The following is a 15084-nucleotide window of genomic DNA, read 5'->3' on the forward strand; positions in this document are numbered from 1 at the left end:
AACCTATATATAAAAAATGATTACCTCCCTTTTGCACATATTTCATCCGTTCCTGAGTTGATAGGCATAAATCAATGATTAATTAATGTTACAAAGCTACAAACCCATGTCGGGAGTGCAGTTCAATTTATTTTACCACAAAAACAAAAACGTAGGGGCACTAGCTGAAAGATTACACTTCCTCGTCTACAACTTTTCTATACACAATGTAAGATTTAAACCAGTGGCACTGTTGGGGTAAAGAACTTTGTATTAACATTTTCTAATTATTCCTTAGAACGCTTTTTATAATGTTTAAAAATTGCGAACATCTAAGCCAAGCGAAGTACAGCTGTCTCGACAATCCGCTCGCACTACCGCAGTTCAGCTTCTCCAACGAGCTGGGTTTCCTTGCCGGCGCGATAGACAACTACCCCCCAGCGAAATTTAAGGTCGCTTGGGTGACGCATGCACTTGAAGGTTCCTCGAGGCAGAGCTGTACCCCCTCCCCCGACAGCAATTTACGACGACAGGCCAGCTAGCTTAGGTAAGGGGTGTTAGTTTTAATACTTGACACTCGAAGTCTTCATCGCCACACACTGGAGACTGCAAGAAAAAATATCAACATCTTAACAGTATAGCCACTTGCACATCGTCTTGCTAATAAAAATAGAGCCAGTATACGAAATCAATTGTAATATAGAAGAATATATTTTAGTCTTGGGCTTCGGCTTGTATACAGTATTTTCGAGCAATTCATTGATGGCACGTGTAGAGTATATTTAGGTTGCCCAGCATGAACGCAGAGTAAAGTGCGAATGGTTGTCTGTGATGGTGGTATATAGTGAATATTTGAAATGTTCCTCTAGGATTATAGGAGAAGGTTTCGCGAGTTCTGTGGCATTCTTCATGAATATAACGTGTGTTATACGTCGTGACAAATATTTTCCCTCATTTGTCGTTGATGCACGTACACTTAGTATGCGAGTGAAACTATAAAACTTCTTTTTTTTTTGGTAGTTGCTTTACGTCGCACAGACACGGATAGGTCTTATGCCGACGATGGTACAGCCCCAGCATTTGCCTGGTGTGAAAATGGGAAACCACGGAAAAACATCTTCAGGGCTGCCGACAGTGGGATTCGAACCCACTATCTCCCAGATGCAAGCTCACAGCCGCGTGCCCCTGACCGCACGGCCAACTCGCCCGGTCTATAAAACTTCAACGACAATGAAATACCAGTTAAATTTTGCTGATTAGTTTAGATTAGGCTTTTTAAGTAAAAAAAAACAAATAGTCCCATTGTATTTTTGTGAAACATACATGACTGCACTATCACGAAGCGTCACCAGATGAAACTGTAAGTGCATTGTTTAAAATCTGCTATAGATTAAGTAATGATGGTGTCGTCACTGCCGTGAATATCAATTTGGAAGTATGTGCGAGCGTGTGGTTGAAAATATTCTTGAAATATCTTTCGCAGGTAAACCTTTCCACGAAAAATGCAACCTTATAAAATGGTAATGTTGACTTTAGAGAGCGTAGTGGGGCTACGATTGTTTATATTAAAAAACTTTTTTTGCAGCTGGGGTAATGAATAATATGTTCACCGCACACCACTGATTTTTAAACAAAAAGGTTCTTTACGTCGCACCGACACAGATACGTTGTATGACAACGACGGGACATAAAAGGGTACGAGTGGGAAGGAATCGATCGTCACCTTGATTGAGATACAGTCCAAGCATTTTCCTGGTGTTAAAATGGAAAACCACGGAAAACCATCTTCAGGGATGCCGACAGTGGGGTTCGAACCTACTATCTCCGGAATCTAAGCTGATAGCTACGTGGCCCAAATCGCGTAGCCACTTACTCGGTTTGTAAGAATTTAGGTATGCCTTTGCTCCATTTTTCGTACCCTGACGCACCTGTTTGGGAAATTTTTACTTTTTCTTGTAAATATGTGTGTTGGTACATATATCAAACAGTTGAATGTTAATAAATATGGTGTTCGAAGATAAATTCCCAATAGCACCTTTATTTTAAAACAAAATCGGAATACTTTCGAGCTATTTGTTAGCTATATTCTGAGCAGAATGTAAGTAGCCTATGCCTCATATTAAGGAGGCGTTTTTGGAGACATTCTTATGGAGCGTGGATTTGTATGGAAGTGAAATATGCACAAAACGTAGCTCAGAGAGGAAGATACACTAATGTTAAATTTTTAAATGTGGTGTTGCGGAAGAATGATGATATTGGTAGATCGTGTTCCGGGGGTACACCTTCTCCATCCAGTTAAACTGCGCGCCTTCTATAAGGCCATCTGTGTAATTGAACTTGAACTAATGTGAGGCAAGATACTTGGGGTTGCAACTGATAGATGTCTCTACTATCGGCCCCCCTCTGGGAGGGGGGGGGGTGATTAAGGGCAATTAATTCTTAAGAGAAAGTTAATTTTTAGTGGTGGCAGACCTTAAGTTTATGAAGATTGTTTTGTTATGTCAATGTTGTCAACACTTTTGACCCCTTTTAAACCCCCCGTACCTAGCAATCAATCAGTAATTTTTGGAAAATTTTCTTTAGCCAATTAAAATTCGGGATGTGTACAGGCATCCAGCCTATCTGTAAAGAGTTCTGGAAACATCCCCTCGAAATGCTATAAGAGCTCGGCGCTTTAAGGCCGTATGGTCATCTTGATCGCTCAAGTTCTGTGAGTGCGGCGTGTTATGCGGAGGCAGGGATCGCAGATCGGCGTTCGGAAGGCCCAGCTAAACAAGGTAATGGCAGAATTTTCTTGAACATATGATAGCTCCGGCAGATAACTTCAGGGGAAGGTTTCAAACCTCTTTCATTTTATATAAACTTCTAATTTAACGGTTTAAATGTAGATTTTCGGCAAGTCTGAGGACTCTGTTCAAATCCCGGCGGGGAAACATGCAAACTAAGGGAACAAGGTGTGATTACCCTCTGTTGATTCCCATTCAACTTGGTGTGGGGCGATTAATATTGTCTAAACCTCTACATTCTTAGCACATTTTTGGCATTTAATATTTCTTGTTTAGTCACCCCTCTGTAGAATAGGCTTAGTCTCTGAAACTTCGGGCCATAAGCCCATTTAGGGTTAGAGTTTTTCTAAAAGAAGTGCAAGTGTTTTTTCTCGTAGCCTTTTGTTCATGGCCGATCATTTTAAACCCTTTCTTTTTACATTAAGGCCATTTAGAATGGGCACTCATTGCCCCTGTTTATATTGTAATTATTTATAGACCAATGTGTACCCAACTGTTGAGCAGAAGTGACGGTAAAGTTCGTCAGGCATTACTTTGTAAGAAAATTGTGCCTGTGAGAGGCACCTTTGGACCTCAAACTCCTAGACGATGTAAGTGCGTGGAGCATACATGCTCTTATAAAAACCGAGCTCATAGCTGCAGTCGCTTAAGTGCGGCCAGTATCCAGTATTCGGGAGATAGTAGGTTCGAGCCCCACTGTCGGCAGCCCTGAAAATGGTTTTCCGTGGTTTCCCATTTTCACACCAGGCAAACTGTACCTTAATTAAGGCCACGGCCGCTTCCTTCCCTCTCCTAGCCCTTTCCTGTCCCATCGTCGCCGTAAGACCTATCTGTGTCGGTGCGACGCAAAAAAAAAAAAAAAAAAAAAAAACCTCTCATACGGAAAAGATCTCAGACACAATGAGGAAGCGAAGGTTGAACTTCTACGGACACATAGTAAGAATGGATGAAAGCAGACTGACCAAAAAGATTTTTAAGTACATTGTAGGATTGAAGGCCACCACTAAGTGGGTAGAAGAGGTCAAAAGAGATGCAGAAGAAGTTGGAATTACACTAGAGGTGGTCAATAAAAAGAAAGAGTTTAGAAACATAAACAACAAAATCAAATTTTTTGAGGACAAACCACCTAAAAAGAAGCCCAACCGGATAATCTCTGAGGAGGAGAGAAAAATACGAAGCGAGAGAATGAAAAGGTTCTGGGAAGAGAAGAGAAGAGAAGAAAGGCCAACAAGCCTTAAGTTCTATGCGGTCCACACTTGGCCAAATTTGGAAGAAGAAGAAGAAGAAGAAGAAGAAGAAGAAGTGTACCTGTTCAGAGCTATAATGCTCATCCCGTGTAATTCTCTCTATTTCTTGTACCTAATTTTTGGAGTTATAGTCCGCTGTTGTTATCAGAGCTGACGCGCTCATTGTTATTCTATTTAACTGTCATTTCTTCCAAATCTTCTGTCTATCAAATTTCATAATAAAAAACAAAAAGCAGGAAAGAAGTACAATTTCAGAATTTATTGCTTTAACTTATGCTGTGGCCATTTCCTGCCAACGGCCGTAGCCGTGGAGAAACACCGGATCTCGTGAGATCTCCGAAGTTAAGCAACATTGGGCGTGGTCGAGATTTGGATGGGTTGCCACGCGCTGTTGGTGGGGGGTAAGGGAATGGAGGAGCGGAAAGGAACTGGCCACCCTACCGTACGTAAACTCCGGCTCAGGCACACCTCTGTGGAGGTTCGGACCTGTCTTCGGGCAGAATACATCCTCCTCTTTGGTCATTTTCTCGTCCGTCCATTCACCTCTGCGTTCCACGATATCCCCGAATGAAGAGAGACCGAACTGAGTTGTTGAAAGGAGAGCGATTTGATCATAAGAAAATACAAAATGATCAGACATATCTCAAGATACCCAGGACTTGTTCAGGTAGTTTGTGAGGGAAGTGTAGGCAGTAAGAACGGTGTGGATAGACGAAGGCATGAATATGACAATCAGATTAGACTAGAAGTAGGATGTAGCAGTTACGAAGAAATTAATATATTAGCTCAGGATATGGTAACATGGAGGGCTGCATCAGATCAGTCTATAGACTGATGACCTAAACAACAATATCTTTTCATCATTATCATCATCAACATCTGTTTACCCTCCAGGGTCGGCTTTTCCCTCGGACACAGCGAGGGATCCCACCTCTACCGCCTCAAGGGCAGTGTCCTGGAGCTTCAGACTCTTGGTCGGGGATACAACTAGGGAGAATGACCAGTACCTCGCCCAGGCGGCCAGGCGGCCTCACCTGCTATGCTGAACAGGGGCCTTGTGGAGGGATGGGAAGATTGGAAGGGATAGGCAAGGAAGAGGGAAGGAAGCGGCCGTGGCCTTATGTTAGGTACTATACCGGCATTCGCCTGGAGGAGAAGTGGGAAACCACGGAAAACCACTTCCAGGATGGCTGAGGTGGGAATCGAACCCACCTCTACTCAGTTGACCTCCCGAGGCTGAGTGGACCCCGTTCCAGCCCTCATACCACTTTTCAAATTTCGTGGCAGAGCCGGGAATCGAACCCGGGCCTCCGGGGGTGGCAGCTAATCACGCTAACCACTACACCACAGAGGCGGACAACAATATCTTTTACTTCAGTTTATTCTTCTTCCAGGATATCCCCCCGAATTTCTTGGTCGCGGTACTTTGTGTGAATTTGGCTTAGTTTTTACAGCCGGATGCACGAAGCAGTTGTCCACAATATCCTAAACACAAAACCCTGGTTCTGTTATTAATTTCGTGTAGTATTTCCAATCGCGTGCCGACCTCTTACCCGGACGCCCCGGGTTCGATTCCCGGTCAAGTCAGGGATTTTTACCTGGATCTCAGGTCTGGTTCGAGATCAACCTAGCCTACGTGATTACGATTGAGGAGCTATCTATCGGTGAGATGGCGGCCCCGGTCTAGGAAGCATAAAATAATGACTGAGAGGATTTGTCGTGCTGACCACGACACCTCGTAATCTGCAGGCCTTCGGGCTGAGCAGCGATCGCTTGGTGGACCATGGCCCTTCGGGGCTCTTGCGCCATGGGGTTTGGTTTGGTTTTAGTATTTGCAATCTAGTATAGTCCTTGCAAGGCACGCCTTCCCATAAGGGTGGTATGATTATTGGTTTGACCTTTAGAATGCTGTTGACGAAACAGTTTATCACCAGCAGCTTAGAACTAGAAATATTACCCTAGTTTGATACAATGGCTGACAACCAAGCATGCATTTGTTCATATGTAATACTGGAAGATACGTTCTCGTTTACCCCGGACTGTTACACGAATTTAGATTGTCTCCGGGGATCCGGACGCAGATGGAAATATTCGTAATATATCCTCGATTTTCCCTGTGAAGCTGTTATTCTGTTTGTATATTCTGTAGGAATTTGTAGACAGGGAATTTCTATATCAAAACCGAAATAGACGTTTTGTTCGATGAAGTGATTTCAGTACATACGATTCTTTACTTAAAATCTGGCACATTTCATGAATTGAAGCTTTTGGAATTGTCAGTTCTCTGGAAGGCGGTGATGTTGATACTGCAAATCTCCTCAAAACTGTGAAATATATATTGTGGTTTCCTGGAACATCCGCATGTATAGAAAGTGTCTTGACGGGCTGAGTGGCTCAGACGGTTGAGACGCTGGCCTTCAGACTCCAGCTTGGCAGGTTCCATTCTGGCTTAGTCCGGTAGTATTTGAAGGTGCTCAAATATGTCAGCCTCGTGTTGGTAGATTTACTGACACGTAAAATAACTCCTGCGGGAGTAAATTCCGGCACCTCGGCGTATCCGATAACAGTCAAAGTGCAGTAGTTAGTGGGACAAAAATCCAATAATGTGAATATTATTAAAGTGATTTCTTACTGATGAAGAACAGCTCTTTGTTAGCTATATTCTGAGCAGAATATAAGTATGCCACTAACATACATCATGTCCACAGATATAATTGATAAGTATACCTTATCTTAAGAAGGCGTTTGTGGAGCGATTCTTCTGGAGAGTGGATTTGTATGGAAGTGAAATATGCACCTTCATGCACTAAATGTATTTTGTGAGGATGTGGTTTTTCATGTGATATCATCACCACTTTTACTCGTTCACAGAATACGTTCTATGCTAGAGTGGAGAGAAGTGAGGACTTCATTAATATAAGTTCCAAATTTCAAGTTCTTAAGGATTTCAACAGAAATAAACATAAATATTTTTAGACATGATATGGACTTTTGGGCTTATGCCGTATCAAGAAGACAAGGTGAAACTCTTTACGTTACACAGAGAACTTTGCTCCACGTCTTCAGAAGAAAATCTCCACTGCTCACAAGGAAGAGTTCTACAATAATTAAATTTTGAATTTAGACGTTAGTAATAGAAGTGTAGGTGGTACGTTCATTAGTCACCAGATGGCTCCCCGGACGCGGTACAGCGCTAGATTTCGAAGCGGAAGCTGACGGTACCATCAGAATCGATCTGGACGGGGCGGGGTGTGTGTATCAGGTGTACACACATATGAAAGTATGACTCTGACACAAGCCTGGAATGAAACATCTGGTGATGAGGAACGTACGAATTTGGAAAACACCGTAACGAAATAACGATAGTGAAAGGACAGGGAAGAGAACTGCCTACGTAAATCTTTAATGGCTGTCAACCACGTATTACTTAACTAATAGCCAGTGTCCCTGTTAAAATTGTTAGGATCTCTAAGTATTTCCACAGCTTCCCGTATAATCCTGGACCTGTAGTGTCTAGTGTGGGTAAGAGCTCGAACATGTTGGAACACGACAATGTGATCCGAAGATAGAGCGTACTCAGCTATTGCTGATTTGCCAGGCTGGTTGAGACGGATATTTCTTTGGTGTTCCTTGATGTGAGTCCCGATGGACCGGCAGTTTTGGTCAGTGTATATCTTGCTGCAAGTACACGGAATTTTGTACACTCAGGTGTAACAGTGCGGACAATTTGTCCTTGCTTTTAACTAAACTGTGAGCAGTTTTGGTGATGGTGCCAAACACGCTTTTTATATTGTGTTTGCGAAGGACCTTGGCAAATCGGTCTGTAAGAGTTTCACCTTGTTTTCTTGACACGGCATAAGTCTACAAGTACGGGCCGTGAAAGCATCAACGTTAACATAAATATTTTTACATCTCTAAATACTTTGAGTATTATTTGATAGAATCTGATGATGTCCTTTGAAGAACAAAACACGTCATTCTATTTTAATTAAGTTGTTTATTTTTCAGGTGTAATTCTGTAACCATATGTTTTCTTTTTCAGGTAGTTTATAAATGCATTTATTCAAAATTAGTTTCGGTAGACTGAAGAACCTAACAGTTGTAAATTACCTGAGTCGAAACTAAAAGAGATGGATTCAGATATCGTAAAAAATAAAATAAAAAATCTGTTCACCTGGAGGGTGAAACGGAAAACAACGTGGTTGTAAGATTTTCTTTTTTTTTACAACTTGCTTTTCGTCGCACCGACACAAGTAGGTCTTATGGGGACGATGGGATAGGAGAGGGTTAGGAGTGAGAAGGAAGCCACCGTGGCCTTAATTAAGGTTCAGCCCCAGCATTTGCTTGGTGTGAAAATGGGAAACCACGGATAACCACCTTCAGGGCTGCCGAGAGCGGAGTTCGAACCCACTATCTCTCGAATACAAGCTTACAGATGCGCGCCTCTAACCGCATGACCAGCTCGTTCGGTGATTATCAGCTCCTCCCATGAGGATGGGCAGGATCTGCCGTGCTAAGCTGCGTGTGGTTTGAGAATTGCAGGGATATTAAGGATAGAACAAAGACCTAGCCTCCAACCCATTGGAATAAAGCATACACGGTTAAAAATTCCACCATTCGTCTGGGCACGAACACAGAGCTCCGCAGAGAACTGATCTCTTAGCCACGAAGTCTGGTACTTCATAGTAACTTACTTTTTAGACGACGTACTCTTCCGATCGTGGAGCACATGCTCCTGACCCTCGGCTAGTTTTAGCCCCGGGTGAAGTTTACTGCGTGCTAGATATTACGTAACAGCTAATGACGTAGAATAGGGAAGGATTCTTTTATGCCGTTTTATAATACCCTGCTCTCAGCCAGCTGGGAGCCGATAGATGAGGCCCAAGTGTTGCGACTGGCGTCGTAACTCAACTCCTTTCATAAGCGGTTCACACTTCATCATGCCGCGAGCAATTTCGTATATTTGCTGATTCGTCTGCGAGATGCGTGCTATTATCTGGTGCATCGACTCTTAAAGCGGAACATTCCCTCGTTTGGCTGGAGGGAAATCATATCTTCGATAGAAAATATACACTTCGTGCAAAATTCCTGGAGTCTGTGAACAAGTTAGGCCAGTTTGTTGTTATGCACAGAACAGATTCATTGAGTGCTAGTATAGAGGAAGGTCTAAAAATAATTCCCAATTATCTTTGTGGGTGGGGGCGGTAGAAAAACACCCACGGTATCCCCTGCCTATCATAAGAGGCGAATAAAAGGGCCCCAAGGGCTCCGAACTTTGCAGCGTGGGTTGGCGACCACGGGCCCCTCAGCTGAGTCCTGGCATTGCTTCCACTTACTTGTGCCGGGCTCCTCACTTTCATCTATCCTATCCGACCTCCCTTGGTCAACTCTTGTTCTTTTCAGACCCCGACGGCATTACGTATGGAGGCCTAGGGAGTCTTTCATTGTCATGTCCTTCGTGGTCCTTGTCTTCCTTTGGCCGATACCTTCATTTTTCGAAGTGTCGGTCCCCTTCCATTTTTTCTCTCTGATTAGTGTTATATATAGAGGATAGTTGCCTAGTTGTACTTCGTCTTAAAACAATAATCACCACCACCACCACCACCACCACCTCTCACCGCTGGGTCCCATGGTTCAAATTTCGGTCACTCCATGTGAGATTTGTGCTGGACTAAGCGGAGACAGGACAGGTTTATCTCCGAGTACTCCGGTTTTCCCTGTCATCGTTCATTCCAGTAACACTCTCCAATATTATTTCATCTGTCAGTCATTAATCATTGCTCCAAGGGAGTGCAACAGGCTTCGGCAGCCGGCACAATTCTTATCCTCGCCGCTAGATGGGGGCTTCATTAATTCAATTCCTGACCTGGTCGAATGACTGGAAACAGGCTGTGGATTTTCATTTTCACAAGCATACGTATGTATTATCTTCATTATAGACCGTTACATCTTTTCAGTGTTCGGTCTGCAAACCTATGAGACTGAACTAGCCTTTAAAAACTGTATGTTTGAAATTATCTCTGTGGTCTTGTTTAGTTGCTCACCTTCTTATTCTTCTTCCTCTTCTTAGCTTTCACCCAATTACTTGGGGTCGGCACCTCATATGGATTTGTCTCAGTTTTATGGTCCGGTGCCTTTCCTGATGCCAACCCTATGTGGAGGATTTTATTTTTATTCAATATCTGTGTGTTGTGTTCATCGTGCGTAACTGAAGAGATGTGTATGAAAACGAACACAGACACCCAGCCCAGTCCATGATCCAGAGGAATGTTAATGAAAATCACCGACCGGTCCAGGAATCGGAACGGAAGGCCACTATGCTGAACATTCAGTCAATAGAGCCGGACAGTTCCATACCTCTTACTTTAATATAATTAAGAACTGATTCTAATCAATGTTGTCATCCTCTCCCTCTGCTTCTCTTACTTTCTCTGGTTGAGTCCATTATTCTCCTCGGTAATCTATCTTCCCCACTCGCCTCACATAACACCACCACCGAAGCCGGTTCATAAATACAACATCCGTCAAGTTTACCACCTAAATTACCCCTTGTCTTCTCCTTGCAAGAGCCCTTTCTATTCGCTATCCCGTTGGCTGTGTGTTGAATCCCCGTAAAGCTCTGGAAACAGAGAGATGTAAGGACAATTTCATTCGTGAGCTCACGTCCCTCTTACTGAATACCGTCGATCGGAGCTACGAGATCATTGCATTACCTTTACTACACCATCATTCTATATCACTCACAATCCTGAAAAAATACAAACATTATGCACTTGACATGCTACATTTGTTCCAGTTTCGTATTCTCTAACTGGCATTCAATCTTTAATAATTTCTTTCCACTCGTGTCTTAGAAATGCAAGTTTTCATAGGTCCACGATACTAGATAACAAGCTTTCTGCACAGTTTGTCGTAAAGACCAAGTCATCATCATAAGTCATTTACTGAGTTTTTTAATCGATGTCTTAACCTATCTATCTATCTATCTATCTATCTATCTATCTATCTATCTATCTATCTATCTATCTATCTGTCTATCTATCTATCTATCTATCTAACAATGTCTTTGTACTTTTAGAATATAAACCTGATACTTATACTAGAAGGAAGAGATCAGATTCAAAAAGATACCGTAAAACTGAACTGGGCCAGAGAGATCCAGAAAACGAGTATGGCATCTAGCGGGTATTTCAACATGTATTTTGACAGCCAGGCTGAGTGGGTCAGATGGTAGAAGGATTTCTGATCCTCAACTTGGCAGGTTCGATCCTGGCTCAGTCCGGTGGTATTTGAAGGTGCTCAAATACGTCAGCCTCGTGTCGGTAGATTTACTGGCACATAAAATGACTCCTGCGTGACTAAATTCTGGCACCTCGGCGTCTCTGAAAACCGTAACAGTAGTAGTGGGACATAAAGCCAATAACATTATCATTCGTATATCGACATGCTGGACTTTAGTATAGAGTCTCACTAGTATAGAGTCTCATTTGTACATAAATCTACCCTAAACTCGTGGATATTTTGTGGAGGAAGTTGTTGCACCAATACAAATGAATGACACCCCCGATTTCTAGGTAGTCATTCATTCCACGTCATCATATGTATAAAATATCTATCGTTTGGAGCCCAAACGCTCCTGGCATCAGTGGCAGCTGGTGCAGAAAATCAGTTGTGTGCTGTAACCCATCCCCACTCCAAAAAATAAAAATATTTAGAAACATACCGGTGTGTGGTTTTCTTTTTTTTTCCTGCCATTTGCTTTACGTCGCACCGACACAGATGCTGAAAACATTTCTTAGCATGCACAGTAGAGGTCCTCATACTACGAAAAACGTAAAATTAAGCAATTTCTTCAATTGTGCCGAAAGTTGAAGGGTAAAAGGACTCGGAATGATTTCAAATTGTGAGTCTTGCACAGCTATATCAAACTAAAAACATATACATTTCGAAAATCACTTCCGGCTTAAATGCAGTTGCGGAAAAAACCTAAAATCGCTTGTTTTTTTACTCGTTTTCTTTTCTTCTTTTTGATTCAAATTTTAGCCATATTAATTTATTTACATACCGGTAGTTCTTTCTGTAATGTGTTCCTTGGTTCAATAACTCACATTAGCGGTATTAGTGGTGCTTAAGTGAAACAATGCATTGACTCACATTAGCGTTCGTAGTGGTAGAAAATAGCAAACTGCTAATCCAATCGACCGTATAAGGAAGATTAAGAAAATTATTGTAAATTTTAGGAATAAATAAAGAATATATTTACCAGAACATAGAAAACATATCAGAAACAATAAGAAAAAGGAGATTGCTATTTCTTGGACACATTTACAGAATGGATGACAATAGACTAACTAAGCGAATCTTCAAGTACCTTTGGGAAAAGAAATCAACTACCACCTGGATTCAAGAAGTCAAGAAAGACCTGGAAAGGAACAACATACGAGAAGAAGAATTATTGGAAAGAAAGATTTTTAGGAAGAAAGTCTTACAAATGGAAGGATTCCAAGGGAGGAAGGAAAAGAAAACAGGCACAAAGTGGACTGGAGACAGGAAAAAGAAGCACAGTGAAACAATGAAAGCATACTGGAAGAAAAGGAAAGAACTAAGGAGGAAGAATTGAAATTGTTACGTGGTCCTTAGAAGGCCGGAACGCAAGAAGAAGAAGAAATAATATATTCTCATATTTTATTATATTTTATTTACCTAAAATTCATAGCTCATATTTCTAGAATGTTTTTCAACATTGAGTTGCTTGCCTGATTTTTAGCTTGCTGTTGTTCATTGATGGACATTCTACTTTTGTATCTACACGTCAAGGTACAGGTCAGAACAAAATGTAGCTTCTGTTGTATTCTCTGTTTCATGTAAGGTCGTGACAGTATGGAAGCTGCTCTGTAGTGGCATTCAGGCACGGCTAGTGTCTCGCTCATAGAATCAGCCGTGCTGCAATAACATTACCTGGCTTCTGAGGAAACCGATGGCAAACTACCTCACTCGTCATGCGTTGTACACGTCAGTATGGTGCCATAAATTTTTGCACTTTCCCTATAATCGAATAAATTTTACTGGCGCTATTTGAGGATACAACTAATCTCCATGCTGAAGGCACAGATATCAACTTTCCGCTTGTAGAGATTGTCTAATTACCTCCCGTTGTGATAGTGATCCTGTAGCCTTGTTGATATTATGCCGTAATGTGCAAAGACAAAGGGTAATGCAGTATCACAGTATTGGTTACACCCCTCTTTTGTGCTAACTTTTTCCATTCCAACGTTTCGTATCACCTGTATAGTAACAGTGTACTGAACTGTGATTGATTTCGGCAACAATACTTCCCGGGAGAACTAATCACGTAGTTCATTACAAACCTGCTGCATCCACCGTTCGTGCATTCTGATAAATCTGTGAGGCGGTGTAAATGAGGAATTAGACAGGCAATGTCTTGTCTAGCATGGGATATCAGCATTTGAAAGACAAAAGTATTGGAGAAAGAAAAGAGTAATATGAAGGTGATTTCATAAGGGAGATCGTGCTTTCTCCAGGATGATATTCTTCTTCCTTGCCTTTCCCCAAATTTATTGAGCTTGGTAGTTGATGTGGATTAGGCCGAGTTTTACGGGAGACTGCCGTTTCTAATGATGACCTCATGTGGAGGGATGTATTCACTGATATGTGTTTCTACATTGGTTGCTAGTGTGAAGTGTTGTGCGTAGATTAAGGGAAGGATGTTAAGACGAATACAAACATCCAGTCCCCTACCCAAGGGATCAACCATACGCAGCTAAAATTCCCGATCCGGCCTAGAATCGAAGCCGAGATTCCCTGAACCAAAGGCTAGCATGTCTAAACATTCAGTCAAGGAGGTGGACTTCTCTAGGATGGTACTGCACTAAGAACACTTTAAGCAAAGAAGTCCTCCCACCCCAAAAACGAAACCCTTAGTGCAATAGCCCCGAAGGGCCATGGTCTACCAAGCGACCGCTGCTCATCCCGAAGGCCTGCAGATTAGTAAGTGTCGTTTGGTCAGCACTACGAATCCTTTCGGCCGTTATTCTTAGCTTTCTGGACCGGAGCCACTATCTCAGCATCAGGTAACTCCTCAATAGTAATCATGTAGGCTGAGAGGACCTCGAACCGGCCCTCAGATGCAGGTAAAACTCCCTGACCGGGCCGGAAATCGAACCCTGGGCCTCCGGGTAAGAGGCAGGCACGCTACCCCTACACCGCGGGGCCAGCAACTAAAGAAAGCAAAGTTAATACACTGAGTTCTCAGTTGAGACCTGTTATACGTGGAAAAATGGACATGAGTTCAAGCTTTATGTCGTTGAGAATTGAAGCCGACTTTCCTGCAAAGGGAACGGCATTGAGAAGAAAGGCTGATTATCACGACGTTCGGTCCCTTAAACGTCTGGCATCGTGGATGAGTGATCAACGTTTTGGCCTTGAGTCCTTGGGCCCTCCGGGTTTGATTCCGGCTGGATCGAAGGACTGAAATCGTGAACTGTTTATTCTTCTGGCTTGGGGACTGGGCATTTGTGCTGTCTCCAACCTTCTTGCAACTCGTACACCACACACAAGACTATCCTCCACCGCACTAACACGGAGTTTTCCCTCACCCTTGGCGGAGGGTCTGCCTTACAAGGGCTGCCACACGAAAATATTATTACGATCTCAAAAAGAAATTGGGACATATACATATGAATAAGAACGTCATAAGCAGTTCAAATAGACGAATGATCCCATAATAATTTCATAAGAACTGCATACGTTCGTATCTGAAGAACATACACCGTATTAGTGTAATATACATTACCTGATCAAAAGTATCCGGACACCTCTATGAACCCATACTTGTTCCGTATTGGTTTTCAGCTTCCATTAATTTCTCCATCTGTATTTTACATCCGTCGTCTTCATCAGTGTCTTACCGTTTTCAGTGTTGTGTTACGCGTACTATTTTGCAGACATCTTGTATCTCATTCTTATTCTTGTGAGTTGCAGTGTCTTCACAAATTTCATTCAAAATTTATATTTTTCAGGTCTGCGTTTTAGTCCGAATTTTATATTAATTT

At 42.4% G+C, this 15084-nt stretch overlaps 1 protein-coding gene across 1 annotated transcript in view; it reads right to left on the reverse strand.

The window, feature by feature from the left end:
• LOC136884355 (uncharacterized) overlaps positions 1–15084 on the reverse strand; it is a 737352-nt gene that overhangs the window by 57374 nt on the left and 664894 nt on the right. The gene's annotated exons all lie outside the window — the stretch shown is intronic.

The sequence above is a fragment of the Anabrus simplex genome, chromosome 1 (assembly GCF_040414725.1).
Source record: "Anabrus simplex isolate iqAnaSimp1 chromosome 1, ASM4041472v1, whole genome shotgun sequence".
In the NCBI taxonomy this organism is placed as follows: domain Eukaryota; kingdom Metazoa; phylum Arthropoda; class Insecta; order Orthoptera; family Tettigoniidae; genus Anabrus; species Anabrus simplex.